General features: G+C 48.4%; 1 protein-coding gene and 2 long non-coding RNA genes across 3 annotated transcripts in view; 1 reads left to right on the top strand and 2 right to left on the bottom strand.

Moving 5' to 3' along the window:
* LOC128817906 (protein CEPU-1) overlaps positions 1–27279 on the bottom strand; it is a 354424-nt gene that overhangs the window by 273590 nt on the left and 53555 nt on the right. The window lies entirely within an intron of this gene.
* LOC128817907 (uncharacterized) lies at positions 14400–15566 on the bottom strand. The gene is made up of 3 exons (XR_008440333.1): positions 15436–15566; positions 14686–14770; positions 14400–14574 (listed from the first exon to the last, which is right to left on the bottom strand). It is a non-coding gene; the product is annotated as an uncharacterized LOC128817907 (long non-coding RNA).
* On the top strand, positions 15638–18831 carry LOC128817908 (uncharacterized). The gene is made up of 2 exons (XR_008440334.1): positions 15638–15822; positions 18255–18831. It is a non-coding gene; the product is annotated as an uncharacterized LOC128817908 (long non-coding RNA).

Consider the following 27279-nt stretch of genomic DNA (forward strand, 5'->3'; position numbering starts at 1 on the left):
GGAGCCCCTGGATGTGCCACTCGGTGCTCAGGTGTAGCTGACAAGATGGGGATCAGTCACAGGTTGGCCTTGATCTGGAAGGTCTTTTCCAACTTTAAAAATCCTGGGATTCAGCAGCTCTTTAGCATGGGGGGGGGTTCTCCTGGGGATGGCTGTTCCTCTCCTGCCCCACCATGGACACACAGCCCCTCCTGGTATCCAGCCAGGCATCCAGCATTGCCTCTCCCAGCCTTCCTGGGAGATTTGAGCCCACTCCATTCACACAACATTAACCCCAGCGCAGCAATCCCCGGGCGAAGCAGGACTTTAGCCTAATATGTATTTAAAAATTGAACGTATGTATCTATTTCCAAATATCCGCCGTGCAGACACACGGCTAATCCACTTCCAGACATTTTACCAATTATGCCAGGGTCTTCTGCACAGCCCATTACCCTGTCGATGTTACTAAGTGCTGCATAAACAATCCTCTGCTGCGTGGCTGACACTTAAGCGGACAAGTGGAAGCCAATTGCAGCAGGACAGCAAATGGAGCCGGAACAGTGGCAGCAGCAGCTCCCCCGCTGTGAAAGCCATAATCACCAGCACATCTGGGCTGCCTTCCCACACAGGAATCGGCTGCAAGGGCCACCTCCGCAGAAAACTCGCCTCCTCCCCGCTGGTGATGTGGTGAGAATGCAATTCCTGCACTGGGATCTGCCGCCCTGCATCGCTCAGCTCCCCCCAAGGCTTTCCTGGGACTGAGAAAAAACAGGGCTGGAGATGGAAAACAGCTCAGCACCAAGTCAGCTCTGCTGAAGGGGAGTGAGCTGATGAGCTGGAACTGGCATCTCCGCTGTCTGTCCATCCATCCTCTCCTCTGGGGAGAATACAGCAACTGGATCCCCCTCAAAATGCAGGTTTAGGAAAAAAAATAAAAAAAGAGAAAAAAGATAAAAGTTTCATATGACAGAAGCATGAGGATTTTTTCAGAAATACTCCAAGTGTTAGAAGCAAACTGCTACAGCCTGGTGGGGTCACGAGAAATTTGGAGTTTGCAGGAGGTTGGGGACTTTGCAGAGCTCAACCATGTGATGCTACAGATCCAGTGTGAGAGAGGACGCCAAGCAAACCTCTGCTTCCTGGGCTGGCCACGTGGGAAGCACTTTCCATACATCCCCACACACACGTGTGTGTGGGAGCAGAGCTACAGCAAGGTCAGGAGGCAAGAGGAAAGCCTGGCAAAGGAATGGCTCCATTTTGCCCCTTCCCTACCAAACCCATGGTCCTGCTCCTCACAGCAGCTCCAGGATGTTGGAGGAGGCAGAGGGTGGTGGGACCATGTCCCCCTCTCCATCCACCTGTGGGTTTGCCCCGGTGGGGTGGCTGAGGGATATGTCCCAGGACAGCCTGTCACCCTCCATCGCTCCCACAGCCCGAGCAGAGCCAGCACGCCCAGTCCCCAGCTCAGGGACCTGGCACAGGATACCCCAAATCCTCACAGGCTGCTAAATGCAGGGAATCCCCCAGCCCCACTCTCTGCCCCTTCTCCAGGAAGCAATTCCCTCTTTAAACTGGAACCAGTCCATCCTAACTCTCTGGAAGCTGGGCAGCACCTTGATCTTCCTGGAGAGCCCACAGAGCACCTGTCCATCCCCACACCGCCGGCTCCAAATGTCACCATGTGCTTTCCCCCTTCCTTTCCCTCCTCCCTATTGTTTTTAAAAGCAGTCAGACTGTTAATTAAAAAGGCAGAAATCAATTGCCCTCATCTCCCCATCAGAAGCTCCTCTGCATGCCGGGATTAAAGCTGGCTTCTACTTTAAGTCAATTAGAGATAAGGGGAAGCTGACATTTCTACAACCCGCCTTATCAAACTGCTTGAAAACTGCTCAGATTAAAATGTAAAAAGATTATTTCCTCAGCTCTCTCTGCCTCTCTTGCCTTTCTTTTTTAATAATTATTCATAAGAAACCAGACAAACGGGTGCTGATAGTCTCAGATAGCACTGCTCCTGCATAGGGCTATTCTCAGGATCATCCATGAGCATCCTGTGGGATACTGAGATCCCCCAGCACCCCCAAAACAGGGGGAAGGAGGCAGAGAGTCCTCAGGACTGCAAAACTCAATCCCAGTGAGCCACATCCTGACTTCCCATCCAAGAGCTGCAGGGAAAGGGTCAAAACCCTGGTCTGGATGCCATCCTAATGAGGCTTTGCTGTCCCTAATTAGCCAGAGGCAGGAGGAGGCTGGGATGAGAGGTGGGATGCAGGCCAGGGACCCAGCACAGGGTTGGAATGATAAATACAGCTGGGGACAGGGGCAGGGACACTGCTGGCATGGCCCAGGTTTGTCAGCAGTGCCGGGGAGCTGCATGCACACGGTGAGAATGCAATTCCTGCACTGGGATCTGCCGCCCTGCATCGCTCAGCTCCCACCAAGGCGTTCCTGGGACTGGGAGAAAATGGGGCTGGAGATGGAAAACAGCTCAGCACCAAGTCAGCTCTGCTGAAGGGGAGTGAGCTGATGAGCTGGAACTGGCATCTCCCCTGTCCGTCCGTCCATCCTCTCCTCTGAGGACAATACAGCAATTGGATCCGCCTCAAAATGCAGGTTTAGGAAAAAAAAAAAAAAAAAAAAGAGAAAAACTATAAAAGTTTCATATCACAAATGCATGAGGATTTTTTTCAGAAATACTCCAAGTGTTAGAAGCAAACTGTAACAGCCACTGAGGGATTTCACTGATGTTTTTCGTATTGAAGAAAAAAAAAATCTAATTTCAGCCCCAGATGCAGGAAGCAGAAAGCTCAAAGCTCTTTATTCCTCCAGGCAGCAGTGCCACCCCCAAAGTCACCAAGCAGAAAATTTTTACGTCACAAACAACAACAGAGATGTTCCCTGGGCTGATCCATGTCCCCAAAACCCCCTGACCCCCCCAGTGCAGTGAAGCTCTGCCAGGGCTGGAGCTGCCCTTGCAGCAATAATGCTCCAGGTGGATCCAAGGCAATGGGTTACTGCAGCAGCAGCAGCTTGGGAAAGCCAGGAGTTGGATTTTGGATTCACATCAGAAATATCCCCTGCAAAGGGAGTGGGAGATGAGAGCACAAAAAAAAACTGGGGGGGGAGGGGGAAGGGAAAATAGTAAAAATAAAATCAAAGAAAAGATGGGAAAGAAAAAAGGGAAATGAGAGAAAACAGAGAAAAGAGAGAGAAAAGAGAAAAGAGAAAAGAGAAAAGAGAAAAGAGAAAAGAGAAAAGAGAAAAGAGAAAAGAGAAAAGAGAAAAGAGAAAAGAGAAAAAAGAAGAGAGAAAAGAGAAAAGAGAAGAGAGGAAAGAGGAAAGAGGAAAGAGGAAAGAGGAAAGAGGAAAGAGGAAAGAGGAAAGAGGAAAGAGGAAAGAGGAAAGAGGAAAGAAAAAGGAAAATGAAAAATGAAAATGAAGGGAAAAGAAAAAGGGGAGAAGCAAAAAGGAAAAGAGAAAAAAAAGAAAGGATAAAAGAGGAAAAAAACAGAAGGGAAAAAAGAAAATAGGAGAAAAAAGAAAATATAATAAAAAAGAAAAAAGGTAAAAGCAAAAAAAAAATACAAGAAAAATGAAAAAAGAATAGAAAAGGTGGCTGGGAAGGAAAAAGGGAAAAAGGAAAAGAAGGGAAGAAAATAATTGGAAAAGACTGATGGGAAGGAAGGGGGGGCAGAGGACAGGGACCAGCAGCTGTCCCAGCAGGACACTTGGTGCATCCTTTGCTTCCACCAACCTTTGCAAAACCACATGAAAGGCAAAACCCAGAGACAAAGCAGAGCATTGTCTCATCACTGGAGAAATGCCATGAAGTGTCTGGTCTACCCTGATCCACACGGGACTCACAGATCCCATTCCCCCTCTGCACATTCCTGTGCCCAAGCCTCAGTTTCCCCGTCAGCAGAGGAGGTGGAATCCTTCCCACTGGCAAAAGGATTTCATTAACTTAAACCCTTCAAGATTTATAAAGCACTTGTGATAGCTCCCGTGCAGGAAATATTCCAGTGTCACTGCAAACGTCAACTGTAACTTATTAAATCTCTCTCTCTTAAAAAAATAATAATATGAGATTATATCCCAGGAGGAAGTTTTCCCACTAGACTTCTCTATTCTTATAAAAACGATCCGGCATCACTTAACGGCTCATAAATTCCATCTCCCATTAAGCAGATATTAAACACGTATTTATAAAGGTTTAAACAGATCAGTTCGCTTAATTTTCAGTTTGCCTTTAGGCAAAAAAATGTTGTGTTTGAATTGGGAGAATTCCTGCTGGGGCTGATGGGGGAGGATCCCTGAGACCAGGGACCTCTTCCCAGCATCAGCAGCACCTTCTGGCCCTCTGGAGCAGCACTGATGGACAAATCCATCATGGAAAATATAGGATCCTGCACTTCAGCAGGTCAGAGATTTAAAAATTAAGTACAGGGCATAATTCTCTCATCTACTTTAAAAAGGGAGAAAAATCAGTTTAAGTCCCCAGGCAGGTGCATGGACCAGAGCTTTGAGACATTGCAGCCCAGCTACCAACCTGACTTACACCAGTGCTATTGATATTATTCTATTATTCTTCATTATTTAATTGCTTTTTTTACATCCAGGTCTTTGGTCAGTCTGTTCTAACACCATATTCCAGTACTGAGTGACACATCAATACTGAATCCCAGAATGAGATACTGGGAATAGCAATATTCCTAATGGGACAGGTGGTGACACTGAGAAGGTGACCTGCAGCCACAGGCTGTGGAAGAGCCTCAGATCCACTTATTCCAACCAAAATGTATCATTTTTCCTTGGAAACAATGGCTGGGACCACCACCCAATGCTGTATCCATCCCAAAAAAAGCACAGACAGGGCAAGCAGTCATCCCTATGAAATCCCAGAATGGGATTCAATGGGAAATCTCTCTGAAGAGCACCTACAGAAAATACATAAAAACAGTCACTGAAATTCCACATGGTCAAATTAATGCTGGTCTCTCCCAGGATTTACAAAGATTGCTCCAATGCCTTTACTTAAAGCAGCCTAAAAATTGAGGGGTTTAGACCTGTTCTGTGGCTCAGGAATTGCTTTTTGGCTCCTGACTGTGAATTTTAGACAACAAATACAGACACAAATTCTGTAGTTCTCATGGAAAAGGTTTCCCTGTTTGTTTTAGGCACACAAAGGCTGGATTTGCTGAGAAAATCAAGGGTTTAAAGCTCAGTAAATAGCAGAGAAGGACACTGTGACCCAGGAAAAAGAGCCAGGAGGTCTCCCCAGTGGGCAGCGAGTAAAGTCAGAGCAGAGAGAGCAACCTCAGATCTTCCCATCTCACCCACAACCTGCCCAAACCAGCTCCCAAGCGGAACCCCTGAGCATGGAGAGCAGAAGATTTCCAACAGCACAGGTCTGCTGGGGAGCAATTAGAGAGTAAGGACATGGAGGAGAAATGAAATCAATTCCGTGGGCATCTTCCCCACCGCAGGCACGGGGGAGGTGGCTGTCCCAGACTCCTTCCTGCTGCATGTTGAGGGGGATCAGAGCGGGAAGCAAAGAATTAAATGACAAGCCCTGGGACAGGTGGTGACTTTGAGAGGGCAAACTCCTGCCACAGGGTGTGGCAGAGTCTCATATCCCGTATTCCAAGGAAAAAATATTATCTCTTCCTTGAAACCAAAGGAAGTGTTTGTATCCATTCTGTATCCATGATAAAAGCAAGGACAGACCAAGCAGGCGTCCTTACAAAACCCAGCGATTTGGCTGAGGCGTGATGAGCAAACCTCGAGCCAGTTTTCCATCTCTAATCCTCTTGTTGCTTCCAAGACATCCACAAAAGGCTTTTAAAAAAAGCAAACACAACTCCATTATTATCGTATAAAGCAATCTGTGAACATAATATTCCTGAAATGCTCTGTGCCTTCAGTTGGAAATTTCAAGGTGTGACGAAAATTGAGTGTTCCTGTCTTGATGAGTGGGATACAACAGCAGACAGCTTTATCTCCTGAGGGGGTAAAAAAGACAAAAAATGTAAATTCTCTTTTATATGTGAAATACTTTGAAATCTGGAGCAAAACCTGGGGCAAAAATCTGAAGCTGTGAATTTCCTTCACATCACAGAATATTCCAGGAACGGAATATTCCCAGTGATCAGTGGGATCACTGAATGCTTTCATTTTGATTTCACTGGTTTTTATTATATAAAATAAGACAAAAAGAGAATGCTGGAAGAGTCTTCCAGCGCCTAAAGGGGCTCCAAGAGAGCTGGAGAGGAACTTTAGACAAGGACCTGGAGGGACAGGACACAGGGAATGGCTTCCACTGCCAGAGGGCAGGGCTGGATGGGATATTGGGAAGAAATTCTTCCCTGGGAGGGTGGGGAGGCCCTGGCACAGGGTGCCCAGAGCAGCTGTGGCTGCCCCTGGATCCCTGGAAGTGTCCAAGGACGGGCTGGATGGGACTTGGAGCAGCCTGGGACAGTGGGAGGTGTCCCTGCCCATGGCAGGGGGTGGAATGGGATGAGCTTTAAGGTCCCTTTGAACCCAAACCATTCTGGGCTTCTATGATATTCCAACCTATGGAACTTGTATCCACTGGTGACGCTGTGCAAAACTCCAGTGGAAAAGATCTTACCAGATATTCTGATTTCACTGTAAGTGGTGGTGGAAAAGCCTTTCTCCACAAACCCAATGCTGGGTGCTTCCCAGCCCTCAAAGAGGAGAAACAGAGGAGCCTCTCCGTGAAATTCAGCAGGCAGATCCACACAGAGGTAGGAAATGAGGCCTCTCTTTGCACAAGGCATGATTAACCTCTGACACCAGGTATCATTAAACAGAAGAGCTTAAAAGGGAACCATCAGGCTGACGGACTTATGTGAGCAATGAGAACCTGCACAGCTCCACGGCAGAATAGAACAAGCCCTTGTGTTTTCAGTGAAAGAAACTTCTCCAAGTGGGGTGTGTTGGCAGTGCTGGCTAATGGCTGGACTCAGTGATCTTAGAGGTCTTTTCCAACCTCAGAGATTCTGTGATTCTGTGATTGTAACTCTGCAGCCACATTCTGAGAAGCTTCTTGGACCTTCCCCAGACTCCCATTTTTCAGAAAAAAGGGCAGGGGATGAGCTGGCCCACTGATCCTGCAAGTCCCACGCTAGTCCAAAAACCATGAGTACTGAAAAATAAATGACAAAGCCCTCGTGCTCCCCTGACAGGGTCGCTGGAAGCGTGGCACTGACTCGTCCCTTTTAATGAGTGTTAATGCTCCCTTTCATTTCTGCGGCCATGGGATGCCAACACATTTATCTGTTTTATGCGTCTCCGTTCAATTTCAAGAGACATTTCTTTGGACATCGAACATTGTAATTTGCACTGGCTCCCCATTGCGAATGGCTGAAGTTGGAAAAATCACCGAGTGAGTGATCAAACACATTATAAAAATAGTCAGGCAAATGCACCACTATCTTCTTCTCAAGAGCCATTTATAGGGACCAATCCTAAAGCCATTGAAGTCAATGGAAAGACTCCTGCAGAATTCAATGGGGTTTTGATCGAGTCCTTATTGTGCTATCCATAAGAAATAGGTCAGATATTTATATATAGTCTTGAAATGTTGTGTGCCACCACGCTGGCAGCTTGCCTTTTGAGGCACAGCCTCACTTCTTGCCGTACCTGCTGCAAAGCTGAGGACTTTGCAAGTCCAGCTTCCGAACCATTCCCCCTTTGGCACCGCTGCCATGTTGGCTTCCACCCTCAGCTGTCCCTTCTCCTGCACGAAACCCACACCAGCACCTTCCTCCTCTGGCCTGGGAACAGTTTCACGTCCAGCCTGTGCTCCCTCTGCACATGGGTAACGCAAACCTGAGGTGGAAAATTGCTCCTGGAATCCACATGTAGGGAATAACAGGGGGTGTGGAGCTGAGCAAGAGCCTGCATCATTTAACAAGACCCTGTTACCAAACCAACCCACCTAAACGGGGGCAAACACTCGTGAGCACAAACTATTTCAGCTTGAAAAGGGCTTGTTCCAGCCTAGCCTTATATAAGTTCCAGATCAAGTTGAAGCAAATTGAAGCCCTTCATCCTCACATGTTTTCCAGCTTAAATATATCGGGTTAAATTCATATAAACAAGGAGATGAGTCTTGTGCTGTTGGCACAACCTCCATCACACACACCTTGAGAGCACAAGTGCAAATCAACCACCTAATTCTGCATTCAGGATGTGCTGTTTTGTGATGACTAGGGAAGGGGCTTGAAGCAGGTTTGGGGTATATTATTTCAACTGAACACAAAGGCTTCCAGTGAATTAATTGTTATTTGTTACCAAAGTGACTTCCTTCTGTCCCAGTTTTAGTTTAGACGAGGCTTTAGAACCAATATTTTCTGGGGAAACAAACCTCACCTTTCTTCATCTGACGCACCCACTGGTTTTTGAGTACTGTGAGATGAATAAAAGCAAACCTCAGCCCTTCAAACCATTATTCATAAGCGTAAATTTATACAAGTGAATCATCCCACTGGAAGTGGTAATACCTCTCATGTACTCCGAGTGAAATACATGGCTGTTTACCAATTAGTCGGACTGCAGTAGGTTTAGTTGCTGTAGTTCCACGTTAATTATTTATAACACTTTGCAGTACCACCAGTAAATGTACAGTAGCATCTTCTTTAAAAATAATGAGACCTTAGTCCTGTGCAAAGTCCCTGCAGCAGCTGTTATTAAAACTTCAGTGAAGCGAGAGAAGAAATGGATGTTTTTGCATCTGCAGCGTGAGCAGCAAACTTCTCCTGCCTTGGATTTAGCCTTTGCATGGTTTCATGCTTTCAGGAAAAATCAATGGGGAAAAATAGCAACATCTAGGTTTTCTCTGGCCCTTTTATTAAAAAAAAAAAAAAAAAAAAAAAAAAAAAAAAAAAAAAAAAGACACTTCGGGAATGTGTCACTTTAATGACTTGTCATTTTAAGCAGCCAAGGACCAGAAAATGGGTGAGCAGCTCTGAGGTGCCCTAATGGAGCTTAAGGTAGGTGCTCTTGTAGGATCAATTTGACTGCGGATAAGTCTTACTTCTTGGCATGGATTTGATGAATGCTGGGCATGGCTTAAAGATGAGATAATCTGCTCAATTTATTCTTATTATTTATTTGCTATCCTTGTGACAAAATGAATTATGGTTCTGCACAGAGCCAGAAGCGGGGATAAAGTTACCATTGGGGAAGAATATGTCACTGTAATGGGATCTTTGCTTTTTTCCTTCCCCTGAATGAAATCAGCACACTGAAAAAACGCTTCACACATAACCTAAAGGAATCATTTCCAGACAGCAGAGGGGTAAACTGAGCCTTTTTGCTTCACTGTACAAACACAATTACTACAACAGCAGCTTAATACAATTGTTTATACAGATGTCTCGTGTTTCCAACAGCCAGAAAAATCCTTGTCTTTCTAGGAAGCGATGCAGGGCTCAGCAATCCTGCTGTGGGGATGTCCTGGGGGAGAAGAGATGTGGATAATGGGGCTGTGATTTGGGGGATCTTGTTGATCTCCACTTGCCCCAGACCCTACTCTTTCATCCCAGGTTGGCCTCCCAAATGTAACAGTTGAAACTCACAGAATCAAGGAATCATTTGGGCTGGAAAAACCCTCTAAGACCACTGAGTTCAATCATTTACCCAGCACTGCCAAGGCCGCCACTAAACAATGTCCCCAAGGGCCACATCTACATGATTTTGCAATCCCTCCTGGAATGGGGATTCTTACATTGCCCTGGACAACCCTTCCCATGAAGAAATTTTCTCAATATTCATCCCAAACCTTTCTTGGCACAACCTGAGGCCATTTCCCCTCCTCCTGTCCCTGTTTCCTGGGAGCAGAACCCGACCCCCCCGGCTGTTCCCTCCTGTCAGGAGTTGTGCAGAGCCACAAGGGCCCCCCTGAGCCTCCTTTTCTCCAGGCTGAGCCCCTTTCCAGCTCCCTCGGCCACTCCAGACCCTTCCCCAGCTTTGCTGCCCTTCTTAGGACGCATCATGGGACAACCCATATGAACAAACATCTCCACCATCAGCAGATGGCACATAAACCCCCTGGGCATAAAGCCAGGAGAGAATCATTAAATACCCTGAGTTGGAAGGGATCCATAAGGATCACCAAGTCCAGCTCCTGAGCGGACTCACATTTTTCTGTCTCCTTGCCATAATGAGATGCTTGCCTTTGTCTCGCTTGCCTCCACTCCCCACCCTCATCAGCAGGCAAACCTTTCCCTGCCATGCAACTCGCCAGTGGGTAAACCCAGCAGCAGCAACAGTCTGATGTTCTACATCCCACAGCCCATTAATTTACTATCAAAGGGGTGTTATGAGGATAACGGCGTTAATGATGGAGCCTTTGGATGTCTGATTGTTGGGCAGCCGAGGGTGCAGTCAAGGAACGTGGCAGACAAGTGCTTAAATTTGCTCCCTACACACAGTGCCGTGTATTAACCCTTCATCAAGGCTTTGTGTTTATTTTCCCTTGCATAAAGGAAGGGCACGAGCCCTTTGAAGAGCTGAGCTGCAAGAAGAACACACAAGGTTAAAGCCCTGAAAAGTCCTGATCAAGGAGCCGACTGGATTACAGCCAAAGCTGCGGCAAATTTCTCTCTTTCTTCCCCGACAGGGATCTAAACACAAAAGGAATAGGTTTTTGGGGGGAATTCCATCTAATTCCATCAAATCCTTTTTGTCATTTCCTCAGCATCCTTTAAACATCTGACAAGGCCAATCGACCGCGCCAGGCACGGAGGGAATCGCAGCACTGGGGCTATAACTCTAAGTTCATTAAGCGTGAATTATTATTTGAGCCAGCCTCAATTTTCGCCAGCAGAATTAGACATTCCTAAAATAATGTCCCTGACACATGCAGAAAATGGGCTTTACGGCTCTCACCTTGAACTCCACCAGAACTCCCACCTCATCTGTTACCCTTCCACGGGCAGGAGACGGAGCGCGGCGCTGCGGCTTCACCTTTAATTATGCCAGGTATTTAAGGGCTAATGTTCATAGAAGAGGAGTATACGAGGCAATAAATGGCTTTTGCAGGTGATTAAATGCCCAAGCAGAACAGAGGCACTTGATAAGTGCAGAGGCCGTTTGCTCGATTATATTCCCGGCGCTGTGAACTTTATTCCTGCTTCCCGATGAGGAAGGGGAATATTCAAAAAGAGAAAGGAAAACATCAATGGACTGAGTTTTACATACCAAATATATATATTACTCATACGTAACTCACGTGTTTTTTTCTTCACTTTACATTGAGGTTTGCTCTGTCCAAGTGCAACAACTTCAGAAGTTTAAATGACAGGCGAAATGTCACAAATCACCCGGATCAAGGAGGATTTCACTCCAGATTCTTGCTGCAAGGGATGTAAGTCACCTCTCCCTACAGCTCCTTTCCACAGAGTAAACTTGTGGAGCAAGGAGAATTTAAAGGTTTGCAAGGTTTGCTGATGCTGTTGCTTCCCCCAGGGGCCAGTGGGCAGCGTGTGAGGTGCCAAAGGCTCAGGGAAGCTCTGGGGACAATAGATGAGGCATAAGCCATAGAAGAACCAAGTCTTTTGCACCAAAAAATTTGTCTCAATGGGTCTGGCTGAGCCTCTGCTGGCTTTGTACAGTGGTTGTGTGGAGAAAAAAGTCAGTTTTACATCAAAATTTTGATTCTTATTGAGTACTTAAATTCAATTTGGGGTTCTTTATATAATGTTGCACTGCAAAAGTCTTTATTTTAATGTTTATTTTCTTCGTAATGATGAGGAGTCTCCAGAAACATCTTTGTATCAGCGATTCCTTTCAGTTGCAGCCACTGCCCAGAAGCTGCAAAAGCAGCTCTAAATCCCACTCTGGCCATATGTCCAGCAGCACAAAAAATCTGTAACTCTATTTCGCATCGGGTCACTTCCACCAGCGTGACTAAGGACATCAGCCCCATGTGTTAGGAGATATCCATTCCTTCCTGCCAGTGCCTAACCAGGAGATTTTCCTTGCCATAAAATCACACACAGAACCCTCCTCAGCGCTTTAATTTCCTCACATCTCTGCTGAGCCCAGAAACTTGCCTGGTTTTTGCCAGCAGCACATTTTGGAGCTGCCCCTCTGCAATCCCCGGGAACGTGTGAAATCCCATGAACACAGCATCGCCCATCCCAGTGTCTGGAACAGATTCTCCACATACAGCAGATTTGGTCTGGTTTTTCCTTCCTCTCAGTTAATACTGATCGTTATCTCTCCAGGAGGACACTGCCATTGCCACACACAAGGCCACAATCTAATTTATCCAGTTCCTTTTCATAACTCCCAATGCTCTGTTATTAGGGCAACTTTATATTTCTCTTGCAGTCAAAGGCCACAGCCCCAGTCACCCCGTGTTTCAGGCCATTAAGAAGTAAGTTAAACAACATTAGACCCCAGAGGAAATTTGAAGCCCACGACTGCTAAGCTTTTGCTGCAATGAAAATTGATCTATTTGTCTTATTTTCCATTTCCCGTCAAGTAGAGAGTTTGCAGCTCCTAACAAGGCTTGGCCATGCACAACTTTCACATCCATCGTATTCTTCCTTGGTGAGGCGTACAAAGCTTCAGACTCTTCCATGCTCAATTGTTATTTAAAAAATCAATCAAAATATTTAATATAAAGTTATTGAATGACAAATCGTGCTAAGGTTCAACAAGAGCATAGGAAGGTCAAGAGCAAATGGACTCAAGTGATACCAAGGGAGGTTTAGGTTGGATATCGGGGAGAATCTCTACACTGAAAGGACTGGGACAGGCTGTCCAGGACAGGGATGAATTTGACATCCCTGGAAGGATTTAAAAGGCATGTAGATGTGGCACTTGGGGACATAGATAATGGTAACCTTGGCAGCGCTGGTTTGGTTGGACTTGCTGAACTTAAAGGGCTTTTCCAACCAAAATCATTCTATGATTTTGTCTTCCTTCTCCTCCTTGTTTGTCTTCCCCCCATGAAATCCTTTCTACAAATAAAACCCAAAGATCATCACTACAACCTAATTTTTCTTCTGGATGGGAAAGGAGCATCCTATTCTGGTAGGGACTGGAATAAAACAGTTCTCTGCAAGCCAAATATTAATCTTTCTTCTGCCTTGCTTGCACTCACTGCTGAGCTCTTTGTTGTCAGTGTTTGTTTCCTACCTGCAGAAATGGATGTTTCTGTTGAAATCCCATTGTTTGGGATACATTGCCAGCAATGCCCAGAGCCAGATGCCTCAGGAGGTGGAAAACCCCTTCCAGGGCCCATCCTGGTTTGCAATACTGACCTGAAGATGCATTTTTTCCTCTCCTAAGTGCAAATCCTCGATCTCCTGACTGCTTGTCAAGCAAACGGATTTAGTCACAGCCAATTCCAGGAGTAAAACAGGAAAAAACCTCATCTTCTTCTCCTGCTTCTCACCTTAGGGTGCAGTGCACCCTGACAGGTTTGGGCAGGGGATGGAATATCCTGGGGTTAAAGCAATGGAGAGAGCAGGACCTACCAAAATATAACCACACACCACTGAAGGTTTGCAACACAGAGCCACAATTCCAGATGATTTCCTACAAAGTCTCACTCCAAAGAGTAAAAATCAAGGTGACAAGACCGGATGAATTTGTCCAAGGGACCTATCTCCTCTGGCTTTTCTAGGAAGAAAGGAGAAGGGGAGATGCAGCCCTGGCTTTGACAGGACCTGACACTCGGTGCTCTGGTCTAGTTGAAAAGGTGGTAGTTGGTCAAAGATTGGACTCCATGACATTGGAGGTCTTTCCCAATCTAACTGATTCCATGATTCTGTGATTTGGAGAGTCCCCTGGTCCAGGAGAGGACATCCCACCCATTCCCAGCAAAACCTGTGAGATGTTGCATTGATTTGACCTCAGTTCCAGGACTTTAGGAGCACAGAGAGCTGCAGTCACTGCTCCAAGCAGAGAAAAGCGTGGGATTTTCAGAATCTGGAAGAATTTGGAGCAGCCTGAGCTAACACACCACTTGGTAAGTTCAAGGGTTGCTATCCTCAGCAGCTGTCTCACCACCTCTCCTGGCCCAGATGTGTTGAGGGAGGATGGAACAGCATGGGAAGCAAATCCTGAAGTGCAGCAGATGGTCCCAGCTTTGCATTAATTCTCTGCTGGAACTGGTGCCAGCTCAGGAGCCCTTTTCCATGATGTCCCCAAGTCCTGGGAGCAGAGGCAGCTGTGATATCCCTACCAGGGACAGCCACTTCCTCCACCTCCTCCTGCGGCTGAGACTCTGAAAAAGCCACTTTGCTGCTATTTTATTTTCCCCAAACATATCAGTCTCAGAGAAGATATTTTCTCCCGTCACAGATTTTCCCTCAATAAAATGTGACATTTTCCTGCCTTCACCTATTTATTGCACAACACGAGCTCGTTCTCTGGTGTCGATTTACATGCAGAACTTTTCAAATTTGTTTTATTTTTTAATTGGGAAAGGAACTCTGCTGCTTTGGTTGCATCCTGACAATTTAAAATCCTGGAGCGAGCTGTTTACAGACTGCCAGATTTCTGTTTAGCGCTCTCCACGTCTCTCTTCAAACCTCAGTCTTCCTTGATAACCTTGGAAAAATCACAGGGGGATTATTCAAGGAGTTTTTATTAACTTGGACCACGCGTTTCCCCTCGGCTCAGCTGCCTGCAAAGTGGGAATAAGGAGAGCTGCTCTATTACCTGTGGGGCAGCTCTGTCTCTCACAATCAACCTGTGCAGCGCTTGGCATGAGGATTCCTGACGTCAGGGTGGGACTTTTGGGCAGCTGTAGGAATGTGATGACAAATAAGATTAGCGAGAGAGGTAGATGAGATCTTGTTAGCTCTCGGGCAGAGGTGATAATAGATAAGATAAAACCGACATGCCCACGCTGTTGTAAAACAAGAAGGGTCGGGCCACTCTCCTGTACCAATTTGCAGCAGAGTAGGTTGAAACCCTGGAGAATGTCCCAGGGAAATAGGTGCTACTCTGAGCACAGAGTGGGGAGCTGCTTATTTACTGATGGCAAAAAGTGTGGAAGCAGCTGCAAGGAGCCATCAACCTGTGATTGCCCTGGAAAATAATCCCGTCTCCCTGCGTTCCCGCGATCAAGGCTGGAGGAAAATCAATCCGGAGCTGAGATTGGATACACTGATACAATATTTATGGCTTTGGCACTCGAGCCAGGCACTGCCTGCTGAGGAGGGGATGAAGTGCAGTTCCTGGTGTGTCCCATGGGTGCCAGAGTGATGTTCAAATGGAGTGGGATCCATTTGCATCCATGGAGCCTGCCCTCTCCGCCAGCCCTGCTCTTGCCCAGGGATTTAGAGCAAGGCCATAAATACATCACTGTCCCACAATTCCATCAACATTTCCATGGACATGAGCACAAAGCAAGGAACAGGGTTCCAAAGACATGATATTCCTGCTCTTCCAGGGAATTTCCCTGACCAGGGCAGGTGTTCCGTGCATGGCCACCCTGCAGTGACCACTGGCAATGAACCCCTGTCCTGCCATTCCACAGACTTGATGGTCCCACTGACCTGGGCCCAGCACTGGAGCTGGCTGGGAAAGGCAGCTGGGAGCTGGATGTGACCTTCACACTGGAACCTTCCAGCCACTGTGACACAGGAGACACAGGCAGGGGGTAGCAATGGAGGGGAGGAACAAACGGATCCTGCCAGAACATTCCCAGGTTTATGAGGGCTTTGCACTCCCTTTAAACCACTGCGAACACCACTAAGCATCCAGCTCCTTGCTTTGCCTGCTGAGAACATCAAAGAGATGCTCATCCTGGCACACACATGCACAGGGGAGGGCGCAGAGGGAGCAAGGAGGGTAAGTCCAAAATTCCAGACACCAACCCTAAATTCTACCAGAAACAGCCAAACCACTCCTGCCCCATCAGCCCAACCACCAGCCCAGCAACACCACCCAGCCAAGCCATGGTGATGCTCCAAGATCATGGAAAACAGCAATGGGGCATCCAGCCAATCCTCCCCAAACCAGGAAGGATTGGCACCACTCCCCCTCCCAAGTCACCAGCCCCCTCCATCTCCAGAATTTATAGGGCTGTCCCAGTGACACACCGTCTCCGTGAGTGCAGAATGGCAGTTGTAAAAAATCCCATTTGCCAGCGTATTAGAATCCTATTAGCGCTCCCGATGGAGAAATAACGCCGGCCCTCCTGGAGGGATTAAAGGGACTAGGACTCAGCCTCCACAGTTTTATGGCCCTCTCCCCCATTTGCTGATCAAACTGACAGATATAAAGCTGAAGGCGAGAAGTGTCCTTGGCCCATAAGCCCTACAGCGAGAAAATGCCTTTGAAGAAACATGAGTGCCAGTAAGGTGACGCCAGTGCTGCCAGGAAAGGGAAAGGGGCCACTCCTTCATCCTCACAGCATCCTCTCCATCAACCCTAATTCTGGGGTAGAAAATGCACAGGGACAGGGAAGGGGAGGCCAACAGGGCAGTTCCTCCCAGACACATCCCTGTGCAAGGCAGGGTCCTGTGGATAAGGCCCAGCAAACCCTGACTTGTCCCTTGGCTGTTTAAAGGACTTGTTTTCACAACACGGGAGGTTGTGTAATTACTGGAGGGATCACTCATAAATATCTGTTGATTGTCTGGGAATGATGCAGGGGGAAATGGCTATTTCATAAAATACCAAGCCCCATCCCCAGAACTGTTCAAGGCCAGACTGGATGGAGCTTGGAGCAACCTTTGTAGTGGCAGGTGTCCCTGCTCATGGCCGGGGGTGGAACAAAATTATCTTTAAGGTCTCTTCCAACCCAAACCATTTTTTGATCCTCCCTTACACCCCAAACCAGCTGCAAATACATTTCACGTGCAACAGGCTCCTCCAACACATCTCCCTGCAAAATATCCTCCTCTTCCACAATATGATTTTCCTTCTTTTTGTAGCACTGGGCACAAGAATGCTGAGCCAGAGCAGGGCTGAAAATACCTCAGCACAAGGAAAGATTGGGTTTTATTCCCTCCAAAGACACACACAGCACACAGATGCTTCCAGGGCATGTGTGCTGCCTTTTGGGGTCTTCAGGGAATCGCCTGCCCACTGGGAGCCCCATGCAGAGGAGTCAGTGTGGGGCTGCACTGGGAAGCCCTGGCAGCATTCCCAACTCTCTGGTTCACCAGTGCAGCGTCCTGGGGAGAATAAATAAATAATTGCAGACTGCTAGCTCAGCACTGCTGTAAATAGTTCATGAGTTCCAGAAGATTTATTTCCCTCTTCTCGCCTTAACGAGCCCACAGCCGCCATGGAGGGATGGGAATGTTCACAGTCTCCAGCCACCAAGCAGGGCTACCAGGGAGCCCTGTTATGCACACACTGGCGAGTGGGATTTTTGGGGACAGCACACACAGACCCACTGGCATCGGCTCATCCGGCATCCCATGCTTGTGCTCCTTCCCAAACCCAGGATTTATAGGTCCACATGCCAATGAGAAAACGCTTTTTGCTACCCTCGAGGATTTGTTATGAGGTCCTTGGCGAGGATCCCAAGTGCTGCCTGCTTTCCCCTTGAGATGGCTCTATCCACCAGCCATTAGGGAGACACTTCCCAAGAGATTTACAGTGTGGTCTCACACAAACCCAGGAGACCCAGCCGGGCTCCCAGGGAAACAGTCTGTCCTCAAGGGATTTGCAATGCCAAGAGGACACGGGAAGTATTAAGAGCTAATGAAGAGGTATAAGTGTGACAGCCACCCTGGGGACAAACACAGCTGAGGACTACACAAGGAGGCAACTATTCATCCAAGCTTTCATTTTGAGCTCCCTGCTTTATTTCCAAAGCAAACTTGGCCAGACGGAGTTGTTCCAGGAGAATTTCTCCCATGTCACCTCTCCCTCGGAGCCATCTAACAAAGGGACCAGCAAAGTGTGTGAGCTCCAGCAGGCACCCACCCCTCCTCACAGCAGCTCTGGTGCTGTAAAGGCTTTATCAATCCCCAGAGCCATCCAGTCTCCCTTGCTGGTCTCTTTATTATGTGCCTTGACATTTCCAAGGGTTATATTTCCGCCTGTGAGAACCATCAGTCCAGCAGCACACAGTAATATATGGAGTAATAGAGTCTCAGCACAGCAGGTTTAATCTCATATTGCTGAAGCCCCTGGTGTCCTAGCTGAAGTAAGTTTGTCATTAGGAATTCCTTTCTACCGACCTTGTTTTGTTTGGGGTTATTATTTTACCCCTAAAGAGAAGAGAAACGCTCGAGATTGATTTATGACTTTCCCATTTCTTCCAGTGCAATGCAAACTGGCAAGCTCCAGGCAGGAGGAGAGGAGAGGGAGAGAGCCCAGTGGTTGCTGCCACTGCCAGCCAGCACAGCCACACCGTGCCACCAGCTGGGTGACACCTCAGGGACCCTCCTGAGCGCTGAACAGGGTCAGAGCCCTGCGCAGCAACGACTCCACAGCTTCACCCCAGCAGATTCTCCAGCAGAGCTCGGAGCCACGGAAGATTAATGATCAGCCCTTGTGCATCCACTAATTTAGTGGAAAAGGGGCAAGGCAGGGGAAAGGAATATAATCGGGATGTTTTCTACAGTGCCAGCTTGGATTTGGAGGGACAAAGCAGCAAATAGGGCAGCAGAGACTGAACATTCAGAATTCCTCTGTGTCTTTTTAGGGCTATCCAAGGGAAAGGGGTTGAGCCCTAAAAGCTGACAGCATTCAGTGCAGATCAAAGTTATACTGGAGGAAACAACCTGCCTGGACAGGAGAAGGACCCAGGACTCCCTTGCCCATGGATCATGTTCCTTCATTCTTTGGAGCCTCAAATCTACCTCCCTACCCAAACACAACACTTGGGAGAAGACACCAGTATGAAATCAGTTCATTATCTCTGGGTATCCCAAGCATCTGGAAAAGATCACAGAATAGAATTATGGAATAGTTGGAGTGGGAAGGGACTTTCTAAATGTAATCTGGTCCTGCCTGTGCATCCCAGCACCTCCCCACAGTTGACACAGCCGTGGGAGTATTTCCACAGGAGCCCAGAACATGGTTTGAACACGTGTCTCTAGATCCCTAATGTGCTGTGCCCTGATGGCCATGAGGATTTTCAGGCTGTTACACAAAAACCTGGATTACATCAAGCCCAGTAATGGGGCTGGCAGCCTTCTGCAGCCATCTAAGGGCAAGAGGGCCCAGGGGACAGAGCAGCTTTGTGCTCTGCTGCTGCGTGGCTCCAAAAAGGGGGGGATGAGGTGGAGAGAGCTGGGACACGGATGCACGTGGCAGCGCCAGATACCAGCCTGAAAGCCCCACACAGAGAGGCTGCCCCGCTGTATCCAGCTCCAGCTGGAAAGCAGAAACACCACCACAGCCTCCAGTTCCTCAGAGCCCTTCCCAATCTCCTGGGACAGATGAGTAACACTGAAAGGCTTTATCTCAGACCCCCAAAGCGCAGGAAAATCGGGGAAAGTGCCAAACACACCATTCCCAAATAGAAGCACCAGCTGAATGAAAGGACTTGGGAAGCCTGTCCACACTCAGGGCCTTGGGAATAGGTTTTGCTCTGTTGTAGGAGCTTTGCTCCTTGCTGCATTTGATTGCTGCTTTCCCCTGGAGCACAGTCATCCCTGAGATCACAGCTTCATGGAGGAACGAGATAAAAAGGTGCCAGGAATGATGCCAAAACCCCTTAATCCATCCAAGGCTAGCTGACATTTCCCAGCTGAAATCTCTGGCTCTATCAGAGCAGGAGATGCTCTGGCAGGTACCACATAGCAAATCTGAGGACATGGACACAATGTGAGGCTTCACTCTGATGTCCTGGCCATGCCAAGGAGCTCAGCTGGCCTCTGCAATCTATAGATTTCCATTTAGGAAACTAATTGTGGAAGTTTAGGGGTGCTTTGGGGGCCATCCAGGTGCATCTAAGCAATCAGGGACTTGCAGAAGTCCTTTGGGGCAACAAATGCTGCTGGAAAAACCCAGTGGGAGTTTCGGGGCAAACCCACTGCAGCTCTGCACTGGCTTTTAAAGCCCCCAGGAACCAGCAGGTACAAGCTGGAGAGGAATGAGGTTGAGCTGAGGGTGGCACCCTCCCATTCCTGGGATGTGCACCCGCTGTGTGCTGTGATGGCAGCTCATCCTGGCTGTCCATGGCAGCGGAAGGACACCACTGCCTCATGAATATGCAGAGGCAGGGTCAGAATTAACATCTTTAATGAAATAAAACTCAGGCGAGAGGGTTCTTTGCCTGACCATGGCTTGGGAAGCATGGGAAAAAGCTGTGCTGGAGAGAAGCAAGCCCTAGAGACTGCCAGGCAAAAATATCCTTCTCTCCTCCTGGCATCTGCCCTCCTCTCCCAGCCCTATCCCCATCAGGAGCCACGGAAAGATACCTATGCCAAAGCCATGGGTGAAGAGGCCACTGGGAGCATAAGGACCAAATATTGAAGACATGTTGTATCTCCTAAACCATGAGGATCAGATCCAGTCACACTGGAGCAGCCTGGCAATCCCAAAATAGCACGGCTGGGATTCCCAGCTGAGGCTGTGGACTCCTATGTTCCCCCAGATATCAGCACAGCCTGTCCCGCTGGCAGGAGAAAGGGATCCTCTGTCACCAGCAAACCAATCCCTGCTGTATTGATTACATTTCAATTAGCAGAATTCCCGTGGGATGGTGGGCTGGGTAGAACTGGAGAGGCCATGACAGGGCTGGTGGGGCTATTGAGCCTGCCTCGCAGAGAGAAACATCCCAGCCCAGAGGCACTTCTTGTGCCTTTTGCCATGGCAAGAATCCCTGGAAAAAATGGCCTGAAGAGTCGGTGTTATATGAGAAGAGCCCTATGCTATGAATCCCAGCCGTGCTGCCAGGTCCTCGCGCACATTCCTATTTCTCCAGCTCCTTGCTTCCTTCCCAATCCACTCATTTTTATGGTAATCAGGATGGCAATCAGTCCTTCCCATGGGCACAGGGACCAAGGCTCAGCTTCACAGCCCCATCTAAAGCAAGAAGGTTTTTTTCTGGTGCAGAAGCGAATCCTGTCTTTCCTTGCCATGTCTCCAGTGGCTAGGGCAGTGCATATCCCACTGCCAGGAATACACTGTTTAATCTACACAGCAGCCCTTTCAGAGGCTTTAGCTCCATCAATAAGACTTTCCATAGGGAAGTAATTTCAGGATCAGTGACTTCTCTCACACAGAACATCCTCACCCAGCCCTCAGATATTGCAGCATCACACCAATGCCTTTCCCACAGAGGTTTGGGGCTGGCAGGCACAAACCCCAGCTCTCTGTGGGGTTAGGAGACCCTTATGGCACCGAAGGAGGCTGAAGTTTCTCCCTGTCTTTTGTCAGGTCAAATTTACTGCAACAGAAGAACATTTCAGGAGAGATTTGTCATTGTTTGTGGCAGTTTGGAAAGCTCCTAAATATGCTCTGTGCAATCGTGAATGTAAATTGAATAGAAGCAAAAGCAATTTGCAAGGCATTAAAATCCCTCTGCAGGTTCCTTTGAAGTGATCGATGTCTCAAACCACGATGTTATCTCCACGTAACCGAGCTGGGCAACGCAATCCAATCCCTGAAGTCATTCCCTTCTCAGGTAACTTATCAGCCCATGGACCACATTCACTCCCGACCTCTGCTGGCATCGCTGTGCCTGCAAAGCGCTCCCCTCCCTATCTCCTGGGGCACCTTTATCGCAGAGGGAGAGAAGGCAGGGATCTGGCATGGCCAGATTTTGGGATGCACACTCCTGGCCTGGCTGAGCTCCCTCCCAGCAGAATCGCAGCCCCTACAAAAAAGGACCAGGGTGGCTTTTGCTCCTATTTCTGCATGATGCATCAAAACCAGGTTGCACCGCTGGGTGTGAAGCTGTCAGCCTTGAAGAAGCACAGTTCTCAGCCCTGTGCAGAGTGGCCTCGCTGATACTCAGCTCCTCCATCCCACTTGGACAATCTGCAGCCGGAAGGGAGCGATCGCTGCAGCCCCGCTGCCTGCAGGAGTGGCTTTTTTGGGAGGATTCTCATCACACCTGGTGCCTGGCAGATTTCCATGTGCTGTGATCCAAGCCCCAAGGCAACACGTGGAATTGAGATTTGCACTCATCAAACTCCTGGACCATTCCCACAGCCTGTGCATCTCCGCCGTGAAAAGGTGTGTGTCCACTGGATTAAGGATTATGGAGATTTAAGAGCTTTTATGAGTTTTCACAAGATGGGAATTAGCAAAAAGCCCAGAGGGCTCCAGCAGCAGTTGTGCCAAACTGCTGCTGGAATGGCCACTCTCCATGATGCTCTTTTTATAGGGATCCCTGGATCCTGGATCCCAGTCCCTGGGAGCAGGCAAAGCACCTGCATGAGAAGTTGTGGATGCCTCATCCCTGGAAGTGCTCTAGGCAAAGCTGGACAAGACTGGGAGCAACCTGGACACTTGGAGAAATGGAAAGGAGAAATCACATGGAGAAAGAAGAGCTTTAAGGTCCCTTCCAACCCAAACCATTCCACGATTCTGTGAGCTGTGAGGCTGCTCCCCACCACTCCACCTGCCAGGAGCAAAGGGGCCGTGAGGGGCAGGTGTTGTTGGATGCACCACGGGAAGCAGCAGTGATGAGGAGAAAACAAGAACCGGGACAGAACAGACAAAGATTCATCAAGCCGAGGCTTCCGCCTCCCCCGGTGACCGCTGCTCCCGGCATCCCAGGGCACACGGCTGCAGCAGGCAGATAGGCAAGGATTCCTCTGCAGGAAAAGTTTCTTCTTAATCATATTAGCTGGAGCTGGGCCCATGCCCTGCAGCAGCAGGTCAGTATCTATTTCAAAGCTTTCGCTTATGAAAATAAATTTACTGTTAGCGCTGCGGACCTCTGGCGCATGTAAAAGCAGGAGGTTTGGGGAGTGGGTTTGGAGTCCTCGGGCAAGGGGAGAAAGCAAGGAAGGAGGGAGACAGCAAAGAGGGAAGTGAGAGAAAGGGTTAAAGCTCCCTCCTTCCCTCCCAGCCCAGGCAGAGGAGCTGTTCTCAATCAGTGTGTGATTGCAATCAGCGGGAAGGTGCCGTTTGCATTAAACAGAGCAGACAGGGGAAAAAAAAAGACAAGACAGGCTGTGCAATCTGAAAAATTTATGTAAAAATCACAAACAACAATAAAAACCAGCTTTTTTTTCTTTCTTTCTCCCTCTGCTTCTCCTTGTTATTATTTTCCCCAAGGGCAGAGAACTGGGACGGAGCAGGGAGCCAGTGCTTCCAGGTGCTACTGTGCCATACCTAAATCTGCCCTACATCAAACCTTGCAATCAGTCTCCTTTACTACTAATTTTGCCTCATGTTTTTTAATTAAATTTGCCGCTTCCTTCAAATACCAGTCAATGAACCATCCACACTTCCTCCAAATACCCTTGAAAATGTGGAATCAAACAACTAAGCACAATGATACCCAAAGAAATGTCACTGAAGAGGCATTGCCTGGAGCATGCATGGCCGCAGCAGGAGCCAGGGAGGAGAATTAGGGTAAAACACAGAAAACTTGGCCACAGAGGATTTTCAGCGAGCTCAAACTGCAGTAGCAGCACCCAACCTGCTCGTTAGAACTTCAGGAAAAAAAGGTAACGACAATCCTGAAGATGGCACTCCTGGGCTACCCTTCCCAAGCCAATCTCCCTTCCTGACCCTCCCCAGCCAGAGGGTGCCCGGCACCCTGAAGTGGGATGGTCCAGAGCGCCTCCAAACTCTCCAAGGTTGTCCAGGTTGGGTGGGAAATGTGTCTTTCCCTGTCACCCTTCCACAGCTACTCTTTGGTTTCAAAGGTAGCTCCTGACATGGGATTTGAGGCCGAAGACCAAGGCTGAGAAATTTCAGGAGCAGCAGTGTGTTCTGTGAGCAGGCAGAAAAAAAGGGAGAAAAAAGACTTTTCTTTCATAGATTTGACATTTGCTGCTTTTTGGTTTCTCTCAGCAGCATCTCCTGACTGTGCACCACAAGACAGGGGCTCCCGTTCCATTTATTCACCTGGATCCCCTGTGCCAACCTGGGACCAATTTATTGCATCCAGGCTCAATGGCAAGCGGATGAGCTACGACAGTTTTGCTCAGCGTTTCTCTTTGGCAGCTGAGGCTTGTTTGAACCAGCAGCTCAAAGGGAAGGGAAAGGGCCTTTGAAGCCCCCCACGGTGTGGGACTGCGTGAAAAAGGCCCCTGAGCCGCCACCGACTCGGTAACACCCTCACTCCCTTTGTGCCGGGGCTCCCTGGCTCCTCCCTGGAGCATTGCTGAGAGCTCAGAACTGAGGCCACACAAGTCCTCATTGTTCACGGGAGACTCTTCCCACCCTGAGCAGGCGAGAGCTTTGTGTGGAGCACACAAGACCAGCCACACCTCAGCTGGGCTGTCACCCTCCTGCCAACAAACCTTCCCAAGCCATCGGCCAACAACGGAGAGGCTCAGGCCACCAGCAGCAAGACCTGGAAATGGAGGGGGAAGGCTTCTGGGAGCAGCTGGAAGCAATTTGATCAATGATACGGAGCAAGAGTGAATCCTAAGAGGGGTTTTCTCTTGTGGGGGTGAAGACCCAACCTCAGCTACATCTGAACCTCCTCCACATTCTCAGGTGCCTCAGATTTGGCATTCCAGCTCAGCACAGGGACATTTTCTGCATTTAAATGGCCAAGAGTCTTATCCCCAAGATGAAGGGCGATGGTGGGAAGGCAGAGTTCCAGCCTTTGGGGGGGATGGCAGGAGGATAATCAGGCACATTTTTCCCCTTGTCCTCACATCACCTTGAGCACAGTGCCTTCCTGAAGCAGTAAACCCAGGACACCGCTCGGAGCAGGGCATTCCGAGGGCTGCAGCGATAGGATCAGGCAGGAATGCTGGTAACCAGAGGCTTTATTAGGCTCATTTATTTATTTATTTGTTTCTCCGAGCAGGAGGTGTTAGCCTAAGGTGAGTGAAGAAGCGCCGGCACTGGGAGACAGGGTAATATGTTATGGAGAAATCTTCTCCGTGTGAGCAGAGGGCTGGGCTGGCTGCTCCTGTGCTCTATGCATTATTTATGGTCCTGCTGAGCGCTGCCAGCCCCTTTATCTGCCTTCTGAGGGGCTCGAGAAGAAAATGAATCTTTGACTCAGCAATTTTTATCCCAGCCAAATGAAAGAGAAATACACACACACACATATTATATATATATATACATATATATATTTATATATATATAAACTGAATCCGCTCTGGGGAGGTGACAAGGAGCTAATCCAGCTCCCTGAGAGGCTGCAGGTACTGGCTCTGGGCGGCTCAGAGTGAAGAGATTTAGCTCCTACATAAATTGTCTGCAGCTCTTCCCCTTCTGCTGACCTCCAGAGCCATGTTTGTCTGTCTGTCCGTCCTTAGGCTGAGCACAAAACCAAAGCCCAGCCTTTGGGAGAGCTTAGGAAGTGCTTAACATGCTCCAGGTGCTGCCATCAATTAAATAAATCTGCATGATGCATCACACAAATAAATAAATAAGTGGAGATGACTGAAGAGCTCCATTTTTTTCCCAACTGCACATATACACATGTGTACTTAAAGCCAATTTTTCAAACAATAAAACACTTGAATTTTTTTCCGCATGAAAAATTCATCCTGTCTCACAGCCATCTAAAAAGCAAATAAGCAAACAAACAAATAAATTCTTCATGGCGAAAAACAGTACCCAAATCATTCCTGATGATCTTCACCACACAGACACAATTCCCAACCAGCCCTCGACACCGCGGTTCCTCCCACGGTGGGAGTGAAGAGCAGGTGCTACATCTATGAAAATAAAACAGTGATAATAAAATTGCGGGGCTTCTTGGAGAGAGAGGCAAGGAGAAGCGAGCCAGTCCTTCCCAGAACCCAGCAGTGTTTTTCCTGGCTGCGTGGATCTCCCTGCTAGCACAGGGACCCATCCGAGCCCCGTCCTGCAGTGCAGCCACTGCCACCAGCTAATTATCACCTCTTCCTCCCTGCATCCAGGCTCTTTAAAAATAGTTCTTTTAATCAGGGCCGCCTCCCCCGCCGGGAGCCTGTGTGCAATCCTGGCACCGGTTCCAAATGGGTGCCCCAGATCTGTTTTGAGCTCCCCAGGGCTGTGCCAGGTGCCCACCATGGGACACCCCAGCACGCTGCGAGGGCAGCTCGAGCTGCCTGAGCACCAACGGGGAGCGATTTTCCTTCCTGCAGGAAGGAAGCTGCAGTGCTGCTGGGTCCTGCAGATGAGGAGCCGAAGGCACTCCCGTCCCTGTATCCAGGTTAAACCCTGGCTAGAGAGCCCCTGAGAAGTGATGCTGAAGCCATCTGCCGTATGTACCATGGGGATAAGCTGCTTCCAGGCTCTGCGAGTGGGGAAAGAGCTCCTCCTTTCTCTCCTTTACAGCCCCACTTAGAAATTCTCACCTGGCACCTCCTCTCCATGGTAAAAGGTGGGAGAAGGGCCAGGCTGGACGGTGGAAAGTGTCCCTGGCCATGGCAGGGGGCAGGACAAGATGAGCCTCGAGGCTCATCTAACCTTCTAACACAAACCATTCTGTGATTCTGTGATAAAATGGGTTCCTCATCCCAACTCTCTGCAAGACTTTTCCCATCACAATGAGAACAAAAGCCAAAACACCAAACCAGGTTTTCCAAACCCCAGTGTGAACACAGCCACGGCGCAGCCAGAGATTAACCAATCATAGAATCCTATGAAATAACATAAAAACCACTGTATACCACGCTTAAAACATCAGAAAATACCATCCTTAAAAACAACCAAATGAACCCAAAAGTCTTCCCTGGGATTTATTTTTTTTTTCGGAGGCAGACGGTGGTTAAAATGCTAATATTGAGTCTTCTTCACCCTGCCACCACCCTCCTGGGTGACAGAGCCCCAAACAGCCATGCCTTTGGCTCTGGGACAGCTCTGCTCTACCAGCTGGTAGGAGAGAAAGGTCGACCAAGTGACAGCCAGCACTGCTCACGGCTGAAATCCATCACGAGACAGGCAGAGCAGCCTGGGTTTTATGGTTTGTTTTTGGGGGTGTTTTAGAGACATTTGCTGCCTATCTAAGTCTATCTTAGCATAGGAAACACACCCTCTGCCACCGACCCGGCACGGAGGGGGCTCACAGAGGAGACGCGTTCGTTATCAAAGTTCGTAAAAGCCTTAAAATAATTGAAAAGGTAAATAAAAGAGAGGCGGCGAAGCAGAACGGTTGGCAGTGCCTCCTGCTCGTTAGGAAAGGGGGGCACTTAACACTACACAGACAGCAAATTAGCCTTTAATCATCGCCTGCCTTCGCTGGGTTTTATCTAGGAGTGA

This window comes from Vidua macroura, chromosome 22 (assembly GCF_024509145.1).
Source record: "Vidua macroura isolate BioBank_ID:100142 chromosome 22, ASM2450914v1, whole genome shotgun sequence".
In the NCBI taxonomy this organism is placed as follows: Eukaryota; Metazoa; Chordata; class Aves; order Passeriformes; family Viduidae; genus Vidua; species Vidua macroura.